This window comes from Oryctolagus cuniculus, chromosome 4, assembly GCF_051225735.1.
Source record: "Oryctolagus cuniculus isolate XC-2025 breed Fujian yellow rabbit chromosome 4, ASM5122573v1, whole genome shotgun sequence".
In the NCBI taxonomy this organism is placed as follows: Eukaryota; Metazoa; Chordata; class Mammalia; order Lagomorpha; family Leporidae; genus Oryctolagus; species Oryctolagus cuniculus.
The window spans coordinates 71,867,317-71,875,065 of NC_142870.1; positions in this window are offsets into that span (position 1 = coordinate 71,867,317).

Here is a 7,749-nt window from a genome sequence, read left to right on the forward strand (position 1 = left end):
TCCACACCTAGATTACTTTGAAAAATAAAAACCAGGTTGAGGACAAGTACAAAAGGATTCGACATAGACAGGTGATCCTTTCAAATGGTAATAAGATCATATTCTGGTACCAGCACCAATATTCCATTGATAGAGAAACCATGACCTTGTCTGCATGAAATCAGGTCTTTGAACCGAGCTGCTTTATTTGGGTCTAAAATGTTCAGTCACAATGTAACATAATCTGAGTCTGTTTGAAGATAAAGGGATTTCTAAAATAGAACCCTTTATTTCCACTTTCCCTATCCACATTTTACTGATCCTCCAATCTTTTACACTATCACCTATGTAGTATCTTAGCTTAGAAATCTAGAAAATAGCCTGGTTTACCATTTTTTCATGTAATATTTAATTCGTGAGTAAACCTACTGTTATGTATTCCATAAGAATTAGGATAAAACTTATATCTACTGCTCTAACCAATCCTGCACTCTTCCTTAGTCAGTACAAGATGATCAAAGGGTGCTTTTACAGTGTCCCTTCCATATTTAGCTCGTAAGAGGAATCAAGGAAGGATTACCAAACTCCCTGACTCAATGACATAGGTTAAAGGCACTTAGAGCTTTCAAAAATGCATTACTTCCAACATCAGCCGGCCCAGAGAGTCAGTTCTGCAGTTGGCACAGACGCCTGGAGAATAAAAACACCAGATTAATGAGTGATTTCCATGGAGTGTTATTAAGATCACCACAAGTTCCATTATCTTTATTTTTATAACTTCCCATACATTGTCTGTTGTCATGGAAACACAGCTTCTGTTAATCAGGCTATAAAAATAACTTAATGATTAGTGACCCCTTCTAGCTAAATGTCAGCTAATAAGTATTAGAAATGCAGACTTCTTTCATTTCACATAGAACTGTGGCCTAACTTTTTTTCCTGGGGGTTTAAAATCCATATCAGTCTAGCACGTGGGCAAGGCCTGCATCTACGTCCACCGCCACTCTTACAGTACTGTCTTTTCTTCCTGGGAAATAATTCACAACATCAGGGTTGAGGACAAAAGAATAGCTGTGAGTGGTAAGTTCTTAATCTCTCTTGGAAAACACTGAGAAAGTTGCAAGAACCCCTTTTAATGCATTGCATTTTCCAACCGATGGGTTACCTGATTCATTTTCTTATAGGTGTGTGTTATTGTTGGTGATTACAGCATGTTTCATGTTGCAGATGATACTTTACTTTAAGCATATTTTTAATGAAGCAGAGAGCCTCCATTTAGGAGAAAAATGATGCCAGTTAATCTCACATCACCTAAGATCAGACTATGGAAACATATGGGATTACGATTAGAATTTTAAAATAATTTTATTGTTTAATTTACTAAATAATGTTATTTCACTGTAGAAAGGTAGAAAATACAAATCAGAAAAAATAAGATAAAACTAATTCATAGTTTATCTTCAATGGCATGAAGTTCACATTTAGACATATAGCCTTATATAGTCTGCCTGCAACTCTGCTTCCCTCCCTTCTCATAAATCAGCCACTTATCTGTCATACACATATGAAAGTATATGTGCATACTAAGGGCAAAAATGTGCTCATGATATACATATTACATATAAATTGCTTTATATACTCAACAGAAAATTCCAGAGAATTATTCATGTCAATAAATACACATTTAGGGGTCACTGCAGTGCCAGCATCCCATATGGGTGCCAGTTAAAGTGGTGGTTTTATTTGGATATAAATATTCAGCTTTTTCTGAATATAAATATGTAACTAGTGCTTAGCCTACAAGTTTAGGTGCTGTTTAAGACATCCAGCTCCAACTCCTGCTTCCAGATTTCGGTTAATGAAGACCATGGGAGTCAGCAGGTGATGGATAAGTAACTGGGTTCCTGCCACCCAAGTGGAACACCTGAATTGAGTTCCTGGCTCCTGGCCTCAACCTTGGCCTGGCTCAGTCCCAGACTTAGGGGCATTTAGGGAGTAAATCAGCATATGGGAACTTTCTTTCTTTGCTTAGCTCTCTCTCTTCTCTCTAAAATAAGTAAGTAAAAATAAAATAAAAAAATCTTTGTTTTAGATCTCTGTCAAAACACATTTAGGGGCCACTGCAGTGCCGGCATCCCATATGGGCGCCAGTTCAAGTCATGGCTGCTCTACTTCCAATCCAGCTCTCTGCTATGGCCTAGGAAAGCAGTAGAAAATGGCCCAAGTGTTTGGGCCCCTGCACCCACGTGGAAAGACCCCAAGGAAGTTCCTGGCTTCAGATCAGTGCAGCTGCAGCCATTGTGGACAACTGGGGAGTGAACCAGCGAATGCAAGACCTCTCTCTATCTCTGCCTCTCCTCTCTCTGTGTAACTGACTGTCAAGTAAATAAATAAATCTTTAATAAATAAATAAATACACATTTAGCTCAGTGTATTTTAATTGCTATTTTCTGTTTGAAAATGTGTTTATGGATCTCGACATAGCCAGAAACATACAAATGAGAAACATTGGGTCACAGGACTTTTGTAGTTTAGACTTGTTCTATCACTTGCTGTATCAGAGACAGAGTACTTTAAAATTCATCATTCTGACCATTGCTTCCCAGCGCCAGGCCAAGCCTTATCACTGAAGCCTGAGAATCCCCACCAAAAAGGGTGACACCCAATATATACTTATCAATGTAATGTCCCATATTTTGAACCAAGTGGGAAAGTAAATAAAAAGCTTTGCAATCAAGACATGACTATATATAAAGCTTTGTGTTGCCTGACTGGTTGATGCATCATTGTCAACCTTCATAAATCTGCCTTCTGGTGGCCACTGACTGTACTGCCTTGCTGGGCCAGAGAACCAAGGCTTCTACTGCAGAATCATGCCGAGTCATAAAACACACAGCAGCCCATCTTTATTTAAAATTTGTTGTTTTTTGCTTCACGTACACTGCACATTGATTTTTATTTTGAAAATATTGCATTCAAATACTATCTTTTGAAGTTTTTGGTTATACCTTTACATTTGGCATTTGAGGTAAGTACTTCACTCACCTCAACTCTAATCCTGGCCCTTCTGCTCCCAAAGGGAATGCAAGAATCATTATTTTTCCCCAATAAACATTTTACGACTACTTGGCAAGTGTGAGTATGTAAGGGCCTAGTGATTCTCAGGGACTGCAAGTCTTGAGAGGGGTGCGCAGGAATCGCCATTTCACAGGTGAGCACACAGTGAAAGTTGGACACAGGGACGACTGGTCGAACACGGGAAATAGCACTTTTGCTTTTAGAAGTCATCTACCTGTTTCCTACCTGGATTTTAAAATGGCTTTATCGTTTTAAAATTCTGTATGTTTCTTTAAAAGATTCTTCTGAAACGTTTTAAAGGAAGCAGTAGGTAGGAAAGAGAAGACTGGAGTAAGTTACAAGCAGGAGAATGTATTCTTGAAGGTGAAAGGTTAAGCATGGGATTAGATTAGGTTTTTAAAGTCTGCGTTGTTGTAAATGCTTGATCACCTTCACTAAAATGCTCATTATCCATGTGCCAGAGATAAGGAACAAGTTTCTATGAAAGGACAAGGGCACTGTGTATGTGAGTGTGGTGGGGGAGAAGGGTGAAAGAAGATGGAAACAGGTAGCCATAACCTAGTAAACAGTAATGTTCGGAAAAAAATGGTAGTGAAACTGAGTCTCTGACCTTGGGGCTCCCAGCTGGATCCCTGGAACTCTCAAATGATGAGGCTGCCAAGTGGTAGAGATAACTGCCTGAGTTAACTTAGATTGGGAATACAAAGTTCTGCTAGGGTCGATCACTGTTAATGAGACACAGAGTGGAGCCATATCCCCCAGCTTCATGCCGGACATATCTCCTGTTGGTTGCTTGATGGTGATGGGTAATGGAGACATATGCCTGCCCTCTCTTGGCCCCAGCTTCTGACTTTGGTGGGCCCAGCACTAGGACAGGGAACTGGCTGAAACCTCCTCAACCTCAAGTGAAACCCTGTCCCCATCCTCTCTTCAGACAGCCAGAGCCAGTTGATAGGAATAGGATTAGGACTGGCAGTAGAAGTGCAAATGGAAGTACTAATGGGTATTCTAAGTGAGAAAGGGAGAAATGGTTTAGTGCGGTGGCTTTAAAAGATGCAACTGGGCTTGTCCCTTAGACCTGGGGAGCACAGAAAGGTAACTGGAAGGTGAGACTGTGAATTAAACTAGGTTTCAGCTGAAGGCAGACTCCAGGTTCAAAGCATTCAGAGTGAAAAACGCAGACAAGAGATTCGCCGGCAGTCTCACATCTTTGAGTCAGAGTAGCAGATTGACTACGTAATGTACATGGATTGTAGACAGGCTTTCAGTGAAAGGGGTGCAATAGAAGAAGACGGGCCATGGCTGTAGGGTGCTGGTTGTCATGTGGACATTTGATATTTTAGAAGATGAAGAACTTTATGAAGATAAGCTAAAGGAAGCTCTTGTTTACACAGGCGCACTGCAGCCCTTGTACAGGAAGCATGAGCTTATGTGGTAGGATTTGGAGATGGCTGCACAGATTTAGCAACCAAGAGGCAGCAATGTGAGGAACAGACACCTGGGACCATGAGAACATCCTCTTTAAAGGGAATGACCACCAAGTTCTTCAGATAAGAAACTCCAGAGAAAAGTCCAAGTAAGGGTGCTAGAAGAACAGAAAAAGGGAGGAGAAAAATAGCTAAGGCAGAGAATCTGTGAAATGCTTCAAGAAGCAAAAGAACTGTCACTTAAAGGAGGCCCTCCTTAGCTGTGCAGTCGGGCAGATCAGTATGTGCAAAAAGGGAATTCAAGTTTGGGCCAGTGCTAAGGAATGCCTTGAGGTCTAAATACTTTGTGGGGGGGAGGGATGGATCTGGATAGAAAGGGTCCTTACAAGAAATAGCAGAAAAAGGAGTTATCAGGGGCCTAAAGCAAGCCTCTGGGGTGCCCAGAGTGAAGACCTCCCGAGTTACGGTAATTTCAGAATAAATTGAAACAGGAATGCTTGGGAAGTAGGTGAGATTTTCGGTACAAGTTCTCAGCCCGGCGCCTTCAGGCACAGGTGGCTCCATTTCCCCTAGGATGGCATAAACACAATGCATGCTGGCTCTCTACCGGGATGAGGAGGTACGAAGAAAAAACCTCAAAGGTCTGCCGTTGTTTCTCCCCACGTGTACAGCACAGACTGTAGGACAATGCCCTCTTTCTCCAGAGAGAACATGCACTATTCATCTTGCCTCCCTAGGCAGAGTGCTGAGCTCAATAAACCCATGGGAAAAGTGGCAATCTACACGTGCATCCTGAATGTTACCGGTGAGCCCGAGTGGTAATTATTCAGCCTCCAGATACCCTGGGCTGATATCTGGTAGTACCCCAGAAAAGAAGGGCCTCCATGTTCTGTTACCATCAAATTAGACTAGGACTTGTACTTTAGTTCAATTGGCCTTTCCCTATACCCTGGCGTTCCACAAAATGCCCAAAGGTAAATAGAGAAGGTCATCACAATAAAAACAAAGTGAGACCAAAAATTAGAAGAACAAAAATAAGGGATTGTAAGAAGGAAAGACATTTGGCTCATTTTCTTTTCTTTTTTTTATTTGACAGATGGAGTTAGACAGTGAGAGAGACAGAGAGAAAGGTCTCCCCTCCTTTGGTTCACCCCCCAAAATGGCCACAACAGCCGGTGCTGCGCCAATCCAAAGCCAGGAGCCAGGTGCCTCCTGGTCTCCCATGCGGGTGCAGGGCCCAAGCACTTGAGCCATCCTCCACGCCTTCCCAGGCCACAACAGAGAGCTAAACTGGAAGAGGGGCAGCTGGGACTAGAACCCGGCATCCATATGGGATGCCAGCGCCACAGGCGGAGGATTAGCCAAGTGAGCCACGGCGCCAGCCCCCAAAAATTAGAACAAAAATAAGGATTGTAAGAAGTAAAGACATTTGGCTCATTTTCAAAGTGAGGTGTTTAGCTGAGTAGACAATTAGCTAGCATAACAGTTTGCAGGTGTGTGGAATGTTACAGTAGCTAGCTAGCCTAACAGCAGGTTACACACACCTGGATGTTAGCAGAGGTGGCCAAAACAGCTGAAGTAAAGGCCAGAAAGATTATAACTCACAGAACTCAAACGATGAGGAACCGGGGGAGGGACCTGCATCCTAAAGAACAGGTTGATCTTTGAAACTGTGCCAGGTATGCCTGCCTACCACCAGATACCCAGTCTTGCAAGACCGTTAGCGATGCCTTGCTTTCACTGCACGTCCCGAGTCTGCGTCCACCCTTTGAGTGGATGCACAAGGTTATCTCTCACAGGTATCCCAAGAAGAAGCTTATCTTGCTGTGCCACAATGCCCTCCCAGAGAATACTGCTTTTAAAAATGGTATCCTCTGAATTTTGGCAAAGAAGATCCAGGTAGAAACAAAAGGAGGAATATTTATTTCCGTCTTTCTTTGCTTCTCTATCAGACCTTATCCTTCCCTCTTTAATAAGCAAAATAAGAGGGAGATCTTCAGACTAGAGACACTATAAAATTCATTAAGCAAGGGGCTGTGTGGAAAGCGTACATGATGGTTGCAACATTTCTGTCCCAGCTCCAATAGTGGTAAGATGCAATAAAGCCTGGAACCATCACCCACACCTGGAGAGGACACAGCAGCTTTGACCTTCACATCAGAGGTCACTGGCAGCAAAGGCAGCACAGCAGAACTGACTGTCTCACCTTTTTTTTTTTATTATTTAATGAGCATAAATTTCCAAAGTACAGCTCATGGATTACAATAGCTTCCTCCCCCCCTAACTTCCCTCCCACCCACAACGCTCCCCTCTCCCACTTCCTCTCCCCTTCCCTTCACATCAAGATTAATTTTCATTTATCTTTATATACAGAAGATCAATTTAGTGTATATTAAGTAAAGATGTCCACATTTTGCTCCCACACAGAAACACAAAGTGTAAAATACTATTTGAGTACTAGTTATAGCATTAATTAAACACCTAAGAGTAATTGTGTATTAATTACAGAGTTCAACCAATAGTTTTAAGTAGAATATAAAATGCAGCTTTTGTATTGTTGTGGCTTCCCCCCGACCTCCCTCCCTCCCGTGGCCCTCCCCTCTCCCACTCCCTCTCCCATCCCACCCTTCATCACGTTTCATTTTCAATTACCTTCATATACTGAAGATCAACTTAGTATATACTAAGCAGGGATTTCAACAGGCTGCACTCACACAACCGAACCAGGTATAGGGTATTGTTCCACTAGTAGTGTTGTTGTTGAGTTTCATAATTAAACACATTAAGGACAGAGATCCTACGTGGGGAGCATGAACCCAGTGACTCCCATTGTCGATTTAACAATTGGCACTCTTATTTATGATGTCAGCAATCACCCGAGACTCTTGCTATGAGCTGTCTAGGCTATGGAAGCCCCTTGAGTTCACCAACTCTGAATTTGTTTAGTCAAGGCCGTATCACAGTGGAGGTTCCTTCCTCCCTTCAGAGAAAGACACCTCTCTCCTTGATGGCCTGTTCCTTCTGCTGGGGTCTTGTTCACCAGGATCTTTCATTTACATTGTTTTTTGCCACCGTGTCATGGCTTTCCATGCCTGTGAGACTCTCGTGGACCTTTTAGTCAGATCTGAATGTCCCAAGGGTTGATTCTGAGGCAGGAGTGCTGTTTTGGGCATTTGCCATTCTATGAATCTGCTGTGTGTCCTGCTTCCCCCGCAGGATCATTCTCTCCCTTTTGATTCTATCCTTCATTATTTGCTTACACTAG